This window comes from Mesoplodon mirus, assembly GCF_964341445.2.
Source record: "Mesoplodon mirus genome assembly, chromosome: 11".
Classification (NCBI taxonomy): domain Eukaryota; kingdom Metazoa; phylum Chordata; class Mammalia; order Artiodactyla; family Ziphiidae; genus Mesoplodon; species Mesoplodon mirus.
The window spans coordinates 75,347,328-75,370,091 of record NC_138987.1 but is presented as its reverse complement, the minus strand read 5'-3'; positions in this window follow the sequence as shown (position 1 = coordinate 75,370,091).

Genomic DNA, 22,764 nt, shown 5'->3' with positions numbered 1-22,764 from the left:
AGGAAGTTAACTGGTAAAATCACTTTGTGATTCAGGTAGAAAGACAAAATGTTCTCGGCCAGATAATAAAATATGATTGTTTGGGGTATTGGAACCTGACATATATCTTTATGTTGGAGAAAAATGGCAAAAAAAATTGGTGAAATACGTCACAGGCAAGACAACATATGAAGCTGATGTTATCTGCATGTAGCAGGCATCAGATTTCAAGTAGCTGCAAAGAGGAGGGGATTTTTCATGTTGAATGGAAATATTAGGGATTCTGTGACTTCTGGGCAGTTAGGAAAAATAATTTCAGACTCTACTCAACTTGGAATCTGTTCTCTTTTTACCAAAATTCAGGAGCTATAGATACTTTTCAGTGCTAAAGTACAGATAAGATATAAATGAAAAAATAAGTCAAAGAGGATGCTGCTAGAGAGTAACAGAGACATAGAGACAGAGAAACTGAGAAAGAATAAGGCCAAGGGAAAGATAGAGACTGGATAATGAATAGAATTTGGGTTATCAAATCCTTTCTTTAACAAGATACTCAATGTCAAAAACTGCATTGTGTCCCCCCCTCCACACGCCCCTCCCCCACCCAATTCTTATTTTGAACACCTAACTCTCGGTGTGGCTGTATTTGGAGACAGGGCCTTTAAGGAGGTATTTAAGGTTAAATGAGGTCAGAGTGTGGGTCCCTAATCCAATAGGACTGGTGTCTTTACAAGAAGAGGAAGAGACACCAGATATCTCTCTCTGTCAATGCATGCACAAAAGAAAGACCATGTAAGGCCAAACTGAGAAGGTAGTCATCTTCTAGGCAAAAAGAGAGGTCTGAACAGAACCAGCCCTGCTAGCACCTTAATCTTGGACTTTCAGCCCCCAGAACTATGTGAAAATAAATGTCTGTTGTTTAAGCCACCCAGCCTGTGGTATTTTGTTATAGCAGCCCTAGCTGACTAATACTCTCAGTATGCCGATAAAGAAATAGTGTGCTTGGCAGAACTAGTAGCAGAGTCCATAATGGGAAAAAATACTCATGAAAGGAAAAAAAGGGGCCAAACATTACTTAGGAAGCGAGGATGGGTGCATAGCCTGGAGATAGGCAGTTGCACCCCTTTTCTGTACCCTATATTTTACTCATCAGGCATACCTCAGATTTTCAACCTGGAAAGCAAAGCCCAGAAGGAACTGGGAGGTGCCTCCCCATTACATTTATACACTTTTGTTTATGTCTGGTGGAAAAGCATGAAATTCAAATACAAAACATCACCATCTGCCCCTCTACTCAAAACAAAGCCCTAAACAAAAAACTCTATGTGAACATGCACACATGACTATGAATTCTAGGTTCCCTGGGTCTACCCTGTTTGAATCAAGAGGCTGAAAAAAAACAGAGAACATAGTATTAACCTGAGATATGGATAGCATCAGTGTCCAGCTGTGAGTGGGTTGGGGAGTGGGTGGGCACCAACATTGCGGCCAGCAGCCAGGCTTGTTAACTCCCAAATATTGATATACCTACAAAACTCTCATTTGTTTTCCTTAATGTGATGCTATCATTGTATTACACAGTCAGTATGACGAGGCCTTAGAAGAATTTTGAAATTTAAAACATGTTTAGTAAAAAGTTACTCCAATGTATATTAAGTTATTCTGATCTTGCTCTGTCTGTTATACACACTTAATCCAGCTACTCAATGTAATGCTTATAAGTCCCTTTCAGAAATTGTTCATGTGATTATTGGGCAGTAGTTCACTAAGCATATGGTCCTTGTGTTGTGGCATGGTGATTCTGAGGACCTTGTGAAGCACCCATACAGCTGTGTTCAGGGTAGGCCTCTACTGGTAAAGTTCCATCAAAACAAGTTCCACCTGAAAAAAGAACCACAGCAGCCAACTTCTAATCTTGTATTTTTTAGAATGTCAGAAAGTTCTCAAAGATGAAGACTGGGAAAAAGGAAAAATGAAGGAACAGGGAGGATGATGGAAAGTGAGGGGCAATATGAACTAAGTGGGACAAAGCATCTGTCCATACTCAATCTATTGTCCTTCAAAAGACAATGAATCAGTGGCCAACAGGAACTCAATTTTGCACAGTCTTGTACATTCAGGGAAGTCCCCACAAAGCACCCAGATCTATAGAAATGAGCTAAGTCATCTGCTGTCAATATCTGTGTGCTTCCAAAGCCAAACCAAGACAACAAATACAAAATCAAACAAAAAAACCCAACTGCCACTTCTTCCTGTACCCCTTGCCTTCTCACACGAAAAGAACAAAGAAGCAAATAAAATCTCATCCTTGAATAGCCAAACCATTTTCTATGCTATAAGGAAGAATGAGGCGAGCATCTTTATTTGTTTGAGTTGACACACTTATTTGAGTTTGAGTTGACACCACACTTGTGTTGGCACAGATTTTGCTACCATAATATATATGTATTAGCACATCCATCAGCTCAGGAAGATCTTGAGCTGCATCCCTACTCACAAACAGTTCCAGTGACTTTCCCTAAATTCATTTCTATTACAAATCTAATCTCCACCCCTTCTTTAATCCAGGGATATTGGCAAGAGATCTAGGTGAGTCAGTAGTAATCAGAATACATCAGAAAGGGTCAAACAGCAATACAGTATAGGCAGACTACCTGCTAAGTGGAACTCAGTTTAGAGTTGATTGTGGTCTAAGGGAAGCCCTCTTAATCAGTAGGAAGCTTAGCTACTGGGAATGGGTGATGGGCAGTACTCCCTCTAATGGAACTGGGGAAGGCCAGCTTTCCTCCCAGCTGCAAGGTCCTTGAATAAAATGCTCCCTCAGGTTGATCCTTTGTTTTCCATATAATTGAAAGCAAAGGATTATTGTCCATATAATTGAATCATGTCATGTAGTTTCATCCTGGCTCAGCTCCCCACCACCCAGCCTTTAGAAACTTGCTCTAGTCTCATGGGAGTTAAAGTGAGGGAAAGTGCTGCCTCATTTTGACAAAGTCCTCTTCATGCTCCAATGACAGAAGCTTTTGAAGAAAAATAGCCAGCAAGAAACTCTTTTTTTCCTCTGTCATATTTCTCCCCTGAGAAAATAATCGTGGAAAATCTAGCTGCTTTCACCGTGGAAAGTGGAAGAAGGAAGAGGTGGAAAAAGTCAACTCAAGGAGCAAGGGAGAAAAAGCAAAATCAGTAAATATCTAAAAATATTTTCTTACTGTGTTTGTTTTGCCACTAGCTGTACCATGTATGTGTATAAACTGCTATAAGATCTCCAATTCCTTAAGAAGGAATTTAGGAAACTATGACCAATAGGAGAGAGATTAGAAATTTCACACAGACTTAAACCATGGAGAAAAAAGTAGTATCATTAGATCAGTAGTTATCAACAGGAATGACACTGTTCCCAGGGAGGTGTTTTGGGGTGTCACAGTCCTGTCTCATTTAATGAGAAAGGACCAGGGCATCTACTTTCCAAGAAAAGTTATCCCACATACTGCATGGCTTTTAATTGATCCACAGGACATCCAGGTAGATGAAAAGTCTACTTATCCTTATCCCAAACCAGATAAACTTTGTTTACATATAGCACAAAATATTCTTTGTGTAGCATTGAAATATATTTAATTTTCCAGAAATAGAGTTATTGAGGGAAGATTATATTTTATTTTGTTTGGAAATTTACCAAGAGTTGTTAACCATTTGGAAAAATCATGCCTCTAATGATAAATGATTCCAGTGGCTTTAGGTCTAAGTTCAAGCATCTGACTACATCGTGTATTATAGTCATGTACAAACAATTCCATATTTAAATATCTATTATTTTAGTACAAATTGCTTTTCTTTCATCTGTTCTTTTTTACCATAAACATCTTGTATGCATAGAGAAGTGTCCAGAGAGATCAGGCCCAAGCTCAATTGTCCTCTCCCAGTGAAGTCACACGGTCAGTTCTTAATTCTCTCAGCAACGTTATGGGACAACATGTATGAAGTATTGCCAATCAGGGAAGCTCACTTAAGCCACGGTGTCCATGGTTTTTATTGAAAATCAGTCATGTAGTTATGAAGTGCCCACATGGCTGACCTTATTTACTCAATCTCCAGGTCTTCTGAGATCAAATTGATACTGTGTGACCCAAAGCTCTCACCATACTAACTTTGTTAGCATAAACTATCTTCATGGTCAAGATAAACAAAGGCACTATTTTCAGGCATGATATTCCACAGGTTTAGAAATTACCTTCCAGGAGCTAGGCAAGGGCCAAGCCTTTGTTTTGGAACGTGCAGGGTTTTGGCAAGCCAAGCCTGCTGAGTCAGTCCTTTATTGCATACCATGAATTTTATTTCAGAACATTAAAGGAAAAATATATAAGGAAAAAAAGGGTCTTCTAGGGTCTCAAATCACTGTAGAAAGAGATTGAGAGGCAATAAAACAAAATCTTATATTCTGGGAGGAAAGGTAGTTGACTGCTATTTCAGTCTACCTCCTCTTTCAGCCTCCTTAAGGTGGTAAAGTACAATTTTTAACATATAAGTCTTTGGAGTTGGGCTTCCTGCATAAAAATCCAGCCCTCCTATTCAAAAATTTGTGTGGTTCAGAGGAAGCTATTGAAAGGTTCCATCAGTCAGTTTCTTCATCTGTTAGTAAATTAGAGATGTAAATGCTCCTGCCAAGAACATAGCCAGTTACTTATAAATGTTCAAAGTAAGCATTCAATCTCTATTAGAATTACTAATATTACTAGCTTTCTTAAGCAAAGAAATGGGAATACCAAATTCAGAGACCAAAGGAAGATTTATGGTCATTTGAAGTTTGGGGTGTGGGCCTTTTAAGGTTGAGGTTTTGGACCGTTTTTTTTCTCAGTCTTTCTCCCAATTAATGAAGGGGATACCTGCTATCTGAGATGACTTTTGAATTCTGGGGAATGAGGAAACAGGATGAAGTGTCATTTTTCTCACGAGGGCCTGTTCAGTGCTTTTGGTTCAAAAAGAGAGAGCTTAAAGCAAACCTCTTTTTTATTCCTAAATTATCTAAAATTATTCACTAAGGTACAAATGCAGCAGAAATTCAAGGTAACAGTTCAAATAGTAAACATTTGGCTGAAGCTTTCTTTTGGTGTTGTTTCCCGTCAGAAGCTCAGAATAGAGCCTTAATATGGTACACTCTATACATGACAGTTAATGAACAGCCTGAACTCATAAAAATTTTCTTGACCAAGGTGAAAAATCACATTACGTAAAGAGATTTCACGTGCTTTAGTCATTGCTTTCATGATACAAGTTAGGAGGGTGTGGGAATGATTCATTTAGCAAAAAATGGGTTCTCATAGATTGACTTTTATCAAAAACAAGTTTGAATAAAATAATCAGTTAACTGAAGACTTCAATACCTCAGCGGAAGAGTCTTCATTTATGGTAGGGTTACATATCACTTTATCCAAAGTGAAGTGCCATCAAGAAGCAGAAAATGAAAATACATACTTTACATTAGAGAGCTTGCTTTCTAGATCAGTCAACCCACAGGGCATTGGGTTGCTCCTTGGGGATAAAGTAATTCATGCTCCCAACTCTCACTAAAAGCTATTGTTCTTTCTTTCTTTCTTTCTTTCTTTCTTTCTTTCTTTCTTTCTTTCTTCCTTCCTTCCTTCCTTTCTTTCTTCCTTTCTTTCTTTTTCTTTCTTTCTTTCTTGTAAACTTAACTTTTCACAGAATTGAAGTACAACTGAGCTGTTGAATAATACAATTTAATAAAAGAAATGTTCCCTGGGAGCTCCCCACAGCTGTCACTCAAAGAGATCAAGAAAGTTTGACCCCTGTCCCATCATGAAATGCTGGGCATATTTTCCAGACTTCAGTAACCCTGGGAAGCTGAGAGCTCACTAGGGCTCTGAAGTGAAATCTGCCACTTGGCATTTCTGCTGTCTTCAGACACTCTGTTCATCCAAATACTCCCAAGTTCACATTCTTATAATCTTCAGGCTCCTTTCCACTGATCCAGTCTCTCACCCCTTCTACACTCTCCTAAACCATTTCACTGTGCCATTTGCTATTCCTGACCCATGATCAACAAACTCTTACATAACCTCAGTTTCTTCCACATGTTTGCCTTAACCTGACCTCCTCCTTTAGCATCTCTCAAGCAGCAGTTGTGCACCTGCTCACATCCCACTTATCTCTGGGACAGATCATATGAAACACTTAGGCTACTAATGCCCTGACCACGTGCATGAACTGTTGTTTTCCCATCCACCTGAGATTCTCATTTCCATTGATGTATTCTATACATTTTGTCCCCCAAAACAGTTCCACCTTAAGATCCCCAATTCAGACATTCTACTGTAAGGCTACAAACTTATATTTCTTGTTGGCTTATATAACCTATTGGCATAATTGGTTTTTTTCCCCTGCTTAATTGAAATAAAATTAACATTTTACATTATGTGAGTTTAAAGTATACAATATGATGATTTGATACATATATATATTATGAAATGTTTACCACAATAAGGTTAGCTAACACATCCTTTACCTTATATAATTACCATTTTGTTTTTGTGGTGAGAACATTAAAGCTCTACTCTCATAGCAACTTTCAAGTATAGAATACAGCATTGTTAACTATAGTCACCATGTTGTACATTAGATTCCTGGAACTTATTCGTCTTATAACTGGAAGTTTGTATCCTTTGACCCAATTTTCCCCACACTTCTATCCCTGGAAACCTCCATTCTACTATCTGTTTCTATGACTTCAATGATTTTAGATTCCACATGTAAATGAGATGATACAGTATTTTATTTTCTCTGTCTGACATTTAACTTAGCATTATGCCTTCAGTGTTCATCCATGTTGTGACATAATTGTTTTATTTTTATGCTTCAGCCCTTCAGCATCAACGTTAACTCGTAGCTTTCTCATGCTCTTCAATAACTATCTCAGAATTTTCCTCTCAATCTTCAAAGACCTAAATCTTTCTTATTCTCAGAATATGGTTTGGACTACTTGACATAGACATTTAGATGTTTCAGTCACTTCAAACTCAGTATGTGGAAACTATTTTTGAACCACCCTTTCTCCACCAAAAATGTCCCTTCTTCAGTGTTCTCTATCTCTGTTTCACTCTTGCACACCTCTAATCCATTCCCTCAATATTAAAATAGATGCAATATTAAAAAAATGTATCCTGTCAGCAGGCATCCCATTCCCCTATTAGAAAGTACAAATGAGTAGTAGACATATTACTGCATGGGCTGGCTCTTAACCAGCTATCTCTCCAGCCTCATCTTGTATTACTCCTCACACTACCAATTTTTTGTTCTTCCATAATCAGCATCTTTCATTTTGTCTGCTGTACCCAGGGTCTTTGCACAGGCAGTTTCCTGTTTTATGTCCCATACAACTTACACCTCACACCTCATTCTTCACATCTCAACTAAAATATCCCTTCTTCCAGTGAAGTCTCCAAGGACCAAGATCTCCAACAGACTTGGTTAGTTCTTCCTATCACACAGTATTAAAAATGTTCATGTCTCAATTAGAATTATTAATATCTCTTTATAACCCTCAAATTAAGCTCCACAGTGGTGGGATCTGGGTCCATTTTGTTCACTCACATAGCTTCTCAATAACAGACATGGAAGAAACTGAATGAATTATTTTAAATCAATCTCTTTACTATATTTTACAGACTGTAGTTATTCCATCTTTATTTTGACTTCAAGTGGTAAAATTGATTCTTCTATGATTTTTTTTTCCTCATAGAAGACATAAATAATGGCAACCCTTCTATTATCTCAATTTCATGCACTCTGCTCTTGGATCACTTTCTCCTATCTTTCCAGCTCACTCCTATTATTACTATTCCATCAAAAGTTTGTGCCTGTAGCCCCAAAGCTGAATATGACTGGAGACAAACATACACCCACATTGAATGTTCCTACTTTTTTATTTTTTTATTTTTTTGCAGTACGCGGGCCTCTCACTGTTGTGGTCTCTCCCGTTGTGGAGCACAGGCTCTGGATGCACAGGCTTAGTGGCCGTGGCTCACGGGCCCAGCCACTCCGCGGCATGTGAGATCTTCCTGGACCGGGGCACAAACCTGTGTCCCCTGCATCAGCAGGTGGACTCTCAACCACTATGCCACCAGGGAAGCCCAACTGTTCCTACTTTAAGTTCATGCCACAAACTTCAAAGTAGTCTCTTCATTATGCCCAGCAATCACAGGACATTTTACTAGGCTGCTTAACCCTTCACTGTGCTGGAAGATTTTCTCACATCTTCGTTCTTAGACTTTGAATACTTCCCTTGTGGCCTTCCCTTTCAGCTGATATCCTTGTGTTCTTCTTCACTGAGAACACTGAATCATTCATAGCTGGAGAACTTCCCCACATCCCAGCACCATATCTACCAACCTACCAACACCTGTAGCTAGAAGATCTGACAGCACATTGGTACATAAACTCCTGATTCAAGCCAAAACTCTCATGGGTGCATTAGGCCTCAGCCCCTCTCACTCACATAGAGACATTGCTCCAGAAATTCAGTACCCCTCTCTTGTATTATGTTTTCTTTTTCTTACATTATTATTCCCAACAGTTCACAAGCATGATGTTATTTTTCCCATCTTAAACAAAACAAAAACAAAAAACTTATCTTGACCTTATTTTCCCCACCAAATACAGTCCATTCTTCTGTTCTTCTTTGTAGTTTCTGTATTCACTGTTTCAAGTACCTCATCTCTAATTATCTCTTAGCCCCTGCTTTTCCCCTCCCAGCCAGATTTTGGCCCCATCCTTCCATTGAAACTGTGCTTATTAAGATCACAAGTCACTTCTGTGTTACTAAATATACTGGCCAAATCTCAGTCCTCATCTTATTTGATCTTTTTGAAACACTTGACTTCAGTTGATGAAATCCTCCTCCTTAATACACTTTCCTCACCTGACTTGCAGAAATCTGCATCCTTCTGATTTTCCTCCACCATCCCTACTGTGTCTTCTTAGTCTCCTTTACTGCTTCCTATACTTGATCCATCCCTCACTGTTGGAATCCCCTGGGGCTCAGGCTTTTTTTTTTAATGTCTATATTCACTCCCTCAATGATACTATGGCTTAAAATTCCAATTTTATGCAGTTGACTTTCAAATTTATATCATTAGTCTGGACTTCTCTCATATACACAACTTCCCACTCAACAGTTACATGATATTTCAAACTTAAAATTGTCTAAAACTGACCTGTCCTTTTCCTTCCAAATCCACTCTTTCTACATGATTTCCTATTTTAGGTGAGAGCAGCTTAGTCCTTCTAGCTCTTTAGGCCAACAGACTTTTAGTCATTTTATACCTGCCAGGAAACTTTGGTTCAAACTTTAAAATATATTACAAACCAATTAATTCTCTCCATCTCTAACTGCTATTATCCTGGTGTGAGTGGTCACTATCCCTCACCTAGATTGTTGTTATAGTGTTTTCTGGTCTCTCTGACTCCCTATAATACAGTCAGACTCTATACCTGACAAAATAGCTGGGCTAGTTTTTGGTGAAACAATTGGATTTTGTCAGTCATCTTCTGAAATCCCCATAATGAGTCCCTAACTTAGAAGGGCCAAAGTCTCTATAATAACTCACAAAGTCCTATGTGATCTGTCTCCACTCTGATCTCATCCCCAGCTACTGTCTTCCTCCATTGCAACTGAGTGGCCAGCTTGCTTTTCTTTGAATGTTTAAGGATGCTCCATTTTAGGGTCTTTCACTGGCTATTCTCTCTGCCTGAGACATTGTTCTTTCCAGATAGCTTCATGTTTAACTCTTTCTGCCCTTCAACTCTTTGCTTAAATGTGATCCCCCAATGGCTTACCTTGTTTTTTTTATTTTCCCACCCGATTTATTTATTTATTTATTTAAAAATTTATTTAGTTATTTTTGGCTGCATTGGGTCTTCATTGTCGGGCGTGGGCTTTCTCTAACTGCGGTGAGTGGGGGTTGTTCTCTGTTGTGGTGCATGGGCTTCTCATTGCAGTGGCTTTTCTTGTTTCAGAGCACAGGTTCTAGGTGCGTGGGCTTCAGTTGTTATGGCTCATGGGCTCTAGAGGGCAGGCACAGTAGTTGTGGTGCAGGGGCTTAAGTGGTCCATGACACGTGGGATCTTCCCGGACCAGGGTTTGAACCCATGTCCCCTGCACTGGCATGCAGATTCTTAACCACTGCACAACAATGGAAGTCCCCCTAGACAAATTTAGAATTACAACCCACCCTTCCTAGCACCAGTGATACCTCCTAATCTGTTCTTTTCATTTAATACCATTATCAGATTCTGCCATACATATTTTATCTATTGATTATGTACAGTTTATTGTCTGACTTTCTGATTAGAATTTAATTACTCTAAGATCTTGTTTATGTTTGTATTTTTGATCACTGATGAATTTTAAGTCTGCAGAAGAATGGTTGATATAGAATAACTGTTCAAGCGGATTAAATCTCCACAATCAACTTGATGTACCATGAATCTGTGGAATACCTGAAGAGACAACAAATCATTCCAAATTGAGGAGGTGGACTTTGGGAGCAATGATATATATATTTTTTTCCCTTTTTCTCTTTTTGTGAGTGTGTATGTGTATACCTCTGTGTGTGATTTTGTCTGTATAGCTTTGATTTTATCAATTGTCCTAGGGTTCTGTCTGCCCTTTTTTCTTTTCTTTTTTTTTTTTTTTTGCCCTAAAGCCTTTTTTTAATAATTATTTTTTATTTTATTTTATTTTACTTTATTTTATTTTATCTTCTTTCTTTCTTTCTCTCTTTTTCTTCTCCCTTTTATTCTGAGCTGTGTGGATGACAGGCTTTTGGCAATCCACTCAGGATTCAGGGCTGTGCCGCTGAAGTGGGAGAGCCAAGTTCAGGACACTGGTCCACAAGATACCTCCCTGCTCCACATAATATCAAATGGTGAAAATCTCCCAGAGATCTACATCTCAACACCAAGACCCAGCTCCACTCAATGACCAGCAGGCTACACTGCTGGACCCTATGTCTAACAAATAGAAAGACAGAAACACAACCCCATCCATTAACACAGTGCTGCCTAAAATCATAAGAAGGCCACAGACACCCCAACACATACCACCAGACATGGACCTGCCCACCAGAAAGACAAGATCCAGCCTCATGCACCAGAACACAGGCAATAGTCCCCTCCACCAGGAAACCTACACAACCCACTGAACCAACCTTAGTAACTGGGGACAGACACCAAAAACAACGGGAACTAGGAACCTGCAGCCTGCAATAAAGAGACACCAAACACAGTAAGTTAAATGAAAGGAGAAGACAGAGAAACAAACAATAGATGAAGGAGCAAGGCAAAAACCCACCACACCTAACAAATGAAGAGGAAATAGGCAGTCTACCTGAAAAAGAATTCAGAATAATGATAGTGAAGATATCCAAAATCTTGGAACTAGAATGGAGAAAATACAAGAAACGTTTAACAAGGACCTAGAAGAACTAAAGAACAAACAGTGATGAAAAACACAATAAATGATATTAAAAATTCTAGAAGGGATCAATGGCAGAATAGCTGAGGCAGAAGAACAGATAAGTGACCTGGAATATAAAATAGTGGAAATAACTACTGCAGAGCAGAATAAAGAAAAAAAGAATGAAAATAATTGAGGACAGTCTCAGAGACATCTGGGACAACGTTAAATGCACCAACATTCGATTATAGGGGTCCCAGAAGAAGAAGAGAAAAAGATATGGACTGAGAGAATATTTGAAGAGATTATAGATGAAAAATTCCACAATATGGGAAAGGAAATAGTTAATCAAGTCCAGGAAGCAGAGAGAGTCCCATACAGGATAAATCCAAGAAGAAACACGCCAAGACACATATTAATCAAACTCTCAAAAATTAAAAACAGGCAGATTCTGGGAGGGGTCACGTCAAGGAGTAGTTCCCAGAATTTCTGCTGCCAGTGTCCTTGTCCCCATGGTGAGCCACAGCCACCCCCTGCCTCTGCAAGAGACCCTCCAACACTAGCAGGAATGGTGACTGTTTCTATTTAACTCTAGTTAAAATTTGTATGAAGGGGCTTCCCTGGTGGTGCAGTGGTTGAGAGTCCGCCTGCCGATGCAGGGGATGCGGGTTCGTGCCCTGGTCCGGGAAGATCCCACATGCCGCAGAGCGGCTGGGCCCGTGAGCCATGGCCGCTGAGTCTGTGCGTCCGGAGCCTGTGCTCCACAATGGGAAAGGCCACAACAGTGAGAGGCCCACGTACCGCAAAAAAAAAAAAAAAAAAAAAAAAAATTTGTATGAAGATCCCAACTATAAAGAAAAAAGAGTAAAGATTGCTAAGGAATCATCAGTGCATAATTCAGATTTAAGTGAATTCAAGCTCTCTCAGGACTCTCTTTTATTTTTATTATTATTATTTTTTGCGGTACACGAACCTCTCACTGTTGTGGCATCTCCCATTGCAGAGCACAGGCTCCGGACACACAGGCTCAGTGGCCATGGCTCACGGGCCTAGCTGCTCCGTGGCATGTGGGATCTTCCTGGACCAGGGCACGAACCCGTGTCCCCTACAACGGCAGGTGGTCTCTCAACCACTGCGCCACCAAGGAAGCCCAGGACTCTCTTTTGATATATGAGTACAACAGGCTATCACACAGCTCCTCTGCCATGAAATTACTAACATAAACACATTTATTGACTTCAGGGGTCCTCACAAAGCAATCGCTTAATTCTGAAAGACTGGACCACGTTAAGGTTCTAGTTTCCGCATAGCATAGGAGATGGGGAGAGTTGTGAAGAAGAAGTGATCTGCTGCAGAAAGCACAAGATATTTCTAAAAACAATTCTTCTAGGTCCTTGTTAAACGTTTCTTGGGGAGAGGGGGAAGATGGCAGAAGAGCAAGATTCAGAGCTCACCTTCCTCTCCACAGATACATCAGAAATACATCTATACATTGAAAAACTCCTACAGAACACCTACTGAATGCTGGCAAAAGACATCAGACCTCTCAAAAGGCAAGAAACTACCCACGTACCTGAGTAGGGCAAAAGAAAAAAGAAAAAACAGAGACAAAAGAATAGGGATGGGAACTGCACCAGTGGGAGGGAACTATGAAGGAGGAAAGGTTTCCACACACTAGGAAGCCCCTTCATGAGCGGAAACTGCGGGTGGCGGAGCAGGGGATCTTTGGAGCCATGGAGGAGAGCGCAGCAACAGGGGTGCAGAGGACAAAGCAGAGAGATTCCCATGCAGAGGATCGGTGCCGACTGGCACTCACCACCCCGAGAGGCTTGTCTGCTCACCAGCCAGGGCGGGAGGGGCTGGGAGCTGATGCTCAGGCTTCAGTCTGAGCACAAGGAGAGGACTGGGGTTGGTGATGTGAACACAGCCTGCATGGGGTTAGTGCACCACTACTAGCCAAGAGGGAGTCCAGGGAAAAGTCTGGACCTGCCAAAGAAGCAAAACACTTTTTCTTCCCTCTTTGTTTCCTGGTGCACGAGGAGAGGGGATTAAGAGCGCTGCTTAAAGGAGATCCAGAGACGGGCGTGAGCTGCAACGAACAACGCGGACCCCAGGGAGGGGCATGAGACACTAAGCCTTCTGCTGCTGCTGCCACCAAGAAGCCTGTGTGCGAGCACATGTCACTATCCACACCACCCCTCCTGGGATAATGTGCAGCCCAACATTGCCAGGATCCCAGGATCCAGGGACAACTTGCACGGGAGAATGCACGGAGCATCATGCCAGCCTCTGCCACCACAGGCTCCCCCCGCACTCCATACTCCTCCCTACCACCGGCCTGAGTGAGCCAGAGCCCCCAAAATCAACTGCTCCTTTAACCCCATCCTGTCTGAGCGAAGAACAGATGCCCTGCGTCGACCTACACGCAGAGGCGGGGCCAAATCCAAAGTTGAATCCTGGGAGCTGTGCGAACAAAGAAGAGAAAGGGAAATCTCTCCCAGCAGCCTCAGGAGCAGCGGATTAAATCTCCACAATCAACTTGATGTACCTACATCCGTGGAATACCTGAATAGACAACGAATCATCCCAAATTGAGCAGGTGGACTTTGAGAGAAAGATTTATTATTTTTTCCCTTTTTCCACTTTTTGTGAGTGTGTACGTGTATGCTTCTGTGTGAGATTTTGTCTGTATAGCTTTGTTTTCACCATTTATCCTAGCATTCTATCTGTCCTTTTTTTTTCTTTGAAAAAATTTTTTTTCTTAATAATTATCTTATTTTAATAACTTTATTTTATTTATCTTACTTTATTGTATTTTATCCTTTTTCTTTTTTTCTTTCTAATTCTTCTCCCTTTTATTCTGAGCTGTGTGAATGAAAGGCTCTTGGTGCTCCAGCCAGGAGTCAGTGCTGTGCTTCTGAGGTGGGAGAGCCAACTTCAGGACACTGGTCCAAAAGAGACCTCCCAGTGCCATGTAATATCAAATGGAGAAAATCTCCCAGTGATCTCCATCTCAACACCAACACCCAGCTTCACTCAACGACCAGCAAGCTACAGTGCTGACCACCCTATGAGAAACAACTAGCAAGAGAGTAACACAACAATAACCATTAGCAGAGAAGCTGCCTAAAATCATAATAAGTCCAGACCCACCCCAAAACACACCACCAGACGTGGACCTGACCACCAGAAAGACAAGATCCAGCCTCATGCACCAGAACACAGGCAATAGTCCCCTGCACCAGGCAGCCTACACAACCCACTGAACCAACTTTAGCCACTGGGGACAGACACCAAAAACAATGGGAACTACGAACCTGCAGCCTGCAAAAAGGAGACCCCAAACACAGTAAGATAAGCAAAATGAGAAGACCAAAAAATACACAGTAGAGGAAAGAGCAAGTGTAAAACCCACCAGATCTAATAAATGAAGAGGAAATAGACAGTCTACTTGAAAAACAATTCAGAATATTGATAAGAAAGATAATCCAAAATGTTGGAAATAGAACAGAAAAAATGCAAGAAACATTTAACAAGGACCTAGAAGAACTGAAGATGAAACAGACAACAATGAACAACAAAATAAATGAAATTAAAAATAATCTAGAAGGGATCAATAGCAGAATAACTGAGGCAGAAGAACAGACAAGTGACCTGGAAGATAAAATAGTGAAAATAACTACTGCAGAGCAGAATAAAGAAAAAAGAATGAAAAGAACTGAGGACAGGCTCAAAGACGTCTGGGACAACGTTAAATGCACCAACATTCAAATTATAAGGGTCCCAGAAGAAGAGAAAAAGAAAGGGACTGAGAAAATATTTGAAGAGATTAAGGTTGAAAACTTCCCTAATATGAGAAAAGAAATAGTTAATCAAGTCCAGGAAGCACAGAGATTCCCATACAGGATAAATCCAAGGAGAAACATGACAAGACACATATTAATCAAACTGTCAAAAATTAAACACAAACAAAACATATTAATAGCAGCAATGGAAAAATGACAACTAACACACAAGGGAATGCTCATAAGGTTAACAGCTGAACTTTCAACAGAAACTCTGCAAGCCAGAAGGGACTGGCAGGACATGTTTACAGTGATGAAGGAGAAAAACCTACAACCAAGATTACCCTACCCAGCAAGGATCTCATGCAGAGTTGTTGGAGAAATTAAAACCTTTACAGACAAGCAAAAGCTGAGAGAGTTCAGCACCACCAAACCAGCATTACAACAAATGCTAAAGGATCTTTTCTAGGAAAGAAACAAAAGAGAAGGAAAAGACCTACAATAACAAACCCAAAATAATTGAGAAAATGGGAATAGGAACATACATATTGATAATTACCTTAAACAAAAATGGATTACATGCTCCCACCAAAAGATACAGACTGGCTGAATGGATACAAAAACAAGACCCATATATATGTGGTCTGCAAGAGACCCACTTCAGACCTAGAGACACATACAGATTGAAAGTAAGGGGATGGAAAAAGATATTCCATGGAAATGGAAATCAAAAGAAAGTTTCAGTATCAATTCTCATATCAGACGAAATAGAATTTAAAATAAAGTTTATTAGAAGAGACAAAGAAGGACATTACAAAATGATCAAGGGATCAATACAAGAAGAAGATATAACAATTGTAAATATTTATGCACACAACATACGACCACCACAATATATAAGGCAAATACCAACAGCCATAAAAGGGGAAATCAACAGTAACACAGTTATAGTAGGGGACTTTAACACCCCAATTTCACTAATGGACAAATCATCCAAAATGAAAATAAATAAGGAAACACAAGCTTTAAATGATACATTAAACAAGATGGACTTAATTGATATTTATAGGACATTCCATCCAAAAACAACAGAATGCACATTTTTCTCAAGTGCTCATGGAACATTCTCCAGGATAGATCATATCTTGGATCACAAATCAAGTCTTGGTAAATTTAAGAAAATTGAAATTGTATCAAGTATCTTTTCCAACCACAATGCTATGAGACTACATATCAGTTACAGAAAAATATCTGTAAAAAATACAAACACATGGAGGCTAAACAATACACTACTTAATAACGAAGTGATCACTGAAGAAATCAAGGAGGAAATTTTAAAATACCTAGAAACAAAAGACAATGCAGACACGACAACCCAAAACCTATGGGATGCAGCAAAAACAATTGTAAGTGGGAAGTTTAAAGCAATACAATCCTAACTTAAGAAACAGGAAACATCTCGAATAAACAACCTAAACTTGCACCTAAAGCAATTAGAGAAAAAAGAACAAAAAAACCCCCAAGGTGAGCAGAAGGAAAGAAATCATAAAGATCAGATCAGAAATAAATGAAAAAAAATTAAGGAAATGATAGCAAAGATCAATAAAACTGAAAGCTGGTTCTTTGAGAAGTTAAACAAAATTGATAAACCATTAGTCAGACTCATCAAGAAAAAAAGGGAGAAGACTCAAATCAATAGAATTAGAAATGAAAAAGGAGAAGTAACAACTGACACTAGGGAATACAAAAGATCATGAGAGATTACTACAAGCACCTGTATGCCAAGAAAATGGACAACATGGAAGAAATGGTCAAATTCTTAGAAATGCACAACATGGCAAGACTGAACCAGAAAGAAATAGAAAATATGAACAGACCAATCACAAGCACTGAAACTGAAACTGTGATTAAAAATCTTCTAACAAACAAAAGCCCAGGACCAGATGGCTTCACAGGCGAATTCTATCAAACATTTAGAGAAGAGCTAAAACTTATTCTTCTCAAACTTTTCCAAAATATAGCAGAGAGAGGAACACTCCCAAATTCATTCTATGAAGCCACCATCAGCCTGATACTAAAACCAGACAAGTATGTCACAAAGAAAGAAAACTACAGGCCAAAATCTCTGATGAACATAGATGCAAAAATCTTCAACAAAATACTAGCAAACAGAACCCACAGCACATTAAAAGGATCATACACCATGACGAAGTGAGGTTTATTCCAGTAATGCAAGGATTCTTCACTATATGCAAATCAATCAATGTGATACACCATAGTAACAAATTGAAGGAGAAAATCCATATGATCATCTCAATAGATGCAGAGAAAGCTTTTGACAAAATTCAACACCCATTTATGATAAAAACCCTGCAGAAAGTAGGCATAGAGGGAGCTTTTCTCAACGTAATAAAGGCCATATATGACAAACCCACAGCCAACGTCCTCAATGTTGAAAATCTGAAAGCATTTTCACTAAAAGCAGGAGCAAGACAAGGCTGCCTACTCTCACCACTCTAATTCAATATAGTTTTTGAAGTTTTAGCCACAGTATTCACAGAAGAAAAGGAAATAAAAGGAATCCAAATTGGAAAGAAGAAATAAAGCTGTCACTGTTTGCAGATGACATGATACTATACATAGAGAGTCCTAAAGATGCTACCAGAAAACTAGCAGAGCTAATCAATTTATTTGGTAAAGTAGCAGGATACAAAATTAATGTACAGAAATCTCTGGCATTCCTGTACACTAATGATGAAAAATCTGAAAGTGAAATCAAGAAAACACTCCCATTTACCACTGCAATAAAAAGAATAAAATACCTAGGAATAAACCTACCTAAGGAGAAAAAAGACCTTTATGCAGAAAATTATAAGACACTGATGAAAGAAATTAAAGATGATACAAATAGTTGGAGAAATATACCATGTTCTTCGATTGGAAGAATCAACAGTGTGAAAATGACTCTACTACCCAAAGTAATCTACAGATTCAATGCAATCCCTATCAAACTACCACCGACATTTTTCACAGAAGTAGAAAAAAAATTCCACAATTTGTATGGAAACACAAAAGACCCCGAATAGCCAAAGCAATCTTAAGAACGAAAAATGGAGCTGGAGGAATCAGGCTCCCTGACTTCAGACTATACTACACAGCTACAGTAATCAAGACAGTATGGTACTGGCACAAAAAAGAAAGATAGATCAATGGAACAGGATAGAAAGCCCAGAGATAAACCCACACATATATGCTCATCTTATCTTTGATAAAGGAGGCACGAATGTACAGTGGAGAAAGGACAGACACTTCAAAAAGTGGTGTTGGGAAAACTGGACAGGTACATGTAAAAGTATGAGACTAGATCACTCCCTAACACCATACACAAAAATAAGCTCAAAATGGATTAAAGACCTAAATGTAAGGCCAGAATCTGTCAAAGTCTTAGAAGAAAACATAGGCAGAACACTCTATGACATAAATCACAGCAAGATCCTTTCTGACCCACCTCCTAATGAAATAGAAATAAAAAGAAAAATAAACAAATGGGACCTAATGAAAGTTCAAAGCTTTTGCACAGCAAAGGAAACCATAAACAAGACCAAAAGACAACCCTCAGAATGGGAGAAAATATTGCAAATGAAGCAACTGACAAAGTATTCATCTCCAAAATTTACAAGCAGCACATGCAGCTCAATAAAAAAAATAAAAAAACAACCCAATCCAAAAATCGGCAGAAGACCTAAATAGACATTTCTCCAAAGAAGATAAACAGATTGCCAACAAACACATGAAAGAATGCTCAACATCATTAATCATTAGAGAAATGCAAATCAAAACTACAATGAGATATCATTTTACACTGGTCAGAATGGCCATCATCAAAAATCTAGAAACAATAAATGCTGGAGAGGGTGTGGAGAAAAGGGAAAATTTTTGCACTGCTGGTGGGAATGTGAATGGGTACAGTCACTATGGAGAACAGTATGGAAGTTCCTTAAAAAACTACAAATAGAACTACCATATGACCCAGCAATCCCGCTATTGGGCATATACCCTGAGAAAGCCATAATTCAAAAAGAGTCATGTACCAAAATGTTCATTGCAGCTTTATTTACAATTGCCAGGAGATGGACAACCTAAGTGTCCAGCATCGGAAGACTGGATAAAGAAGATGTGGCACATATATACAATGGAATATTACTCAGCCATAAAAAGAAACGAAAGTGAGTTATTTGTAGTGAGGTAGATGGACCTAGAGTCTGTCATACAGAGTGAAGTAAGTCAGAAAGAGAAAAAGAAAGACAAATACCATATGCTAACACATATATATGAAATCTAAGAAAAAATAAAATGTCATGAAGAACCTAGGGGTAAGACAGGAATAAAGACACAGACCTACTAGAGAATGGACTTTTGGATATGGGGAGGGGGAAGGATAAGTTGTGAAAAAGTGAGAGTGGCATGGACATATGTACACTACCAAACATAAATCAGATAGCTAGTGGGAAGCAGCCTCCTAGCACATGGAGATCAGCTCGGTGCTTGGTGACCACCTAGAGGGGTGGGATAGGGAGGGTGGGAGGGAGGGAAATGCAAGAGGAAAGAGATATGGGATCATATGTATATATATAACAGATTCAGTTTGTTATAAAGCAGAAACTAACTACCATTGTAAAGCAATTACACTCCAATAAATATGTAAAAAAAACATTAAAAGCAAAGAAAAAGTATTAAAAGCAGCAAGGGAAAAACAAAAATAACACACAAGGGAATCCCTATAAGGTTAACAGCTGATCATTCAGCAGGAACTCTGCAAGCCATAAGTGAGTGGCAGGACATATTTAAATTGGTGAAGGAGAAAAACCTACAACCAAGATTACTCTACCCAGCTAGGATCTCATTCAGATTTGATAGAGAAATTAAAGCCTTTACAGACAAGCAAAACCTAAGAGAATTCAGCACCATGAAACCAGCTTTAGAACAACCGCTAAAGGAACTTCCCTAGGTAGGAAACAGAAGAGAAAGAAAAGGCCTACATAACAAACCCCAAACAATTGAGAAAATGGTAATAGGAGCATACATATTGATAATTACCTTAAACAAAAATGGATTACATGCTCCAATCAAAAGACTTAGATTGGCTGAATGGATACAAAAACAAAACCCGTATATATGCTGTCTACAATATAGCCACTTCAAACCTAGGGACACATACAGATTGAAAGTGAGGGGATGGAAAAAGATACTCCATGCTAATGGAAATCAAAAGAAAACTGGAGTAGCAATTCTCATATTAGACAAAATAGACTTTAAAATAAAGGCTATTACAAGAGACAGAGAAAGACATCACATAATGATCAAGGGATCAAAGCAAGAAGAAGATATAACAATTGTAAAAATTTATGTACCCAGCATAGGAGCAATTCAATACATAAGGCAAATAATAACATCCATAAAAGGAGAAATCGACAATAACACAATCATAATAGGGGACTGTAACAAACCACTTTCACTAATGGACAGATCATCCAAAATGAAAATAAATAAGGAAACACAAGCTTTAAATGACATATTAAACAAGATGGACTTAATTAATATTTATAGAACATTCCATCCAAAAACAACAGCACATTCTTCTCTAGTGCTCATGGAACATTCTCCAGAACAGATCATATCTTGGGTCACAAATCAAGCCTTGGTAAATTTAAGAAAATTGAAATTGTATCAAGTATCTTTTCTGCCCACAATGGTATGAGACTGGAGATCAATTACAGGAAAATATCTGTAAAAAATACAAACACATGGAGGCTAAACAACACAGTGCTTAAAAATCAAGAGATCACTGAAAAAATCAAAAAGGAAATCAAAAAATACCTAGAAACAAATGACAATATAAACACGATGACAAAAAAACCAATGGGATGCAGCAAAAGCAGTTCTAAGAGGGAAGTTTATAGCAATACTGTCCTACTTAAGAAATAAGAAACATCCCAAATAAACAACCTTACCTTACAACTAACTCAATTAGAGAAGGAAGAACAACCCCCCCCCAAAGTTAGCAGAAGGAAGGAAATCATAAAGATCAGATCAGAAATAAATGAAAAAGAAATGAAGGGAACGATAGCAACATTTAGTAAAACTAAAAGCTGATTCTTTGAGAAGATAAACAAAATTGATAAACCATTAACCAGAATCATTAAAAAAAAAGTGGTGGGGAGTAGACTCAAATCAATAGAAATAGAAATGTAAAAGGAGAAGTAACAACCGACACTGCAGAAATACAAAGGGTCCCGAGAGATTACTACAAGCAAAACTATGCCAAAAAAATGGACAACCTGGAAGAAATGGACAAAGTCTTAGAAATGTACAAGCTTCGGAGACTGAACCAGGAAGAAACAGAAAATATGAACAGACCAATCAAAAGCACTGAAATGGAAACTGTGATTAAAAATCTTCCAGCAAACAAAAGCCCAGGACCAGACAGCTTCACAGGCGAATTCTGTCAAATATTTAGAGAAGAGCGAACACTTATCTTTCTCAAACTCTTCAAAAATATAGCAGAGGGAGGAAAACTCCCACACTCATTCTACAAAGCCACCATCACCTGATACAAAAACTGCACAAAGATGTCACAAAGAAAGGAAACTGCCAGGCTAATATCACTGATTAACAGAGATGCAAAAATCCTCCAGAAAATACTAGCAAAAAGAATCCAACAGCACATTAAAAGGATAATACACCATGATGAAGTGGAGTTTATCCTAGGAATGCAAGGCTTCTTCAATATACACAAATCAATCAACGTGGTACACCATATTAACAAATTGAAGGAGAAAAACCATATGATCATCTCAATAGATGCGGAGAAAGATTTCGACAAAATTCAACACCCATTTAGGATAAAAACCCTCCAGAAAGTAGGCATAGAGGGAACTTTCCTCAACATAATAAAGGCCATATATGACAAACCCACAGCCAACATCGTCCTCATTGGTGACAAATTAAAACCATTTCCAAGATCAGGAACAAGACAAGGTTGCCCACTCTCACCACTATTACTGAACCTAGTTTTGGAAGTTTTAGCCACAGCAATCAGAGAAGAAAAAGAAATAAAAGGAATCCAAATCAGAAAAGGAGAAGTAAAGCTGTCTCTGTTTGCAGATGACATGATACTATAAATAGATAATCCTAAAGATGCTACCAGAAAACTAGTAGAGGTAAGCAATAAATTTGGTAAAGTAGTAGGAAACAAAATTAATGCATAGAAATCTGTTGCATTCCCATACACTAATGATGAAAAATCTGAAAGTGAAATTAAGAAAATACTTCCACTTACAACAAACCTCCCAATCCAAAAATGGGCAGAAGATCTAAATAGACATGTCTCCAAAGAAGATATACAGATTGCCAACAAACACATGAAAGAATGCTCAACATCATTAATCATTAGATAAATGTAAAACAAATCTACAATGAGGTACCACCTCACACTGGTCAGAATGGCCATCATTAAAACATCTACAAACA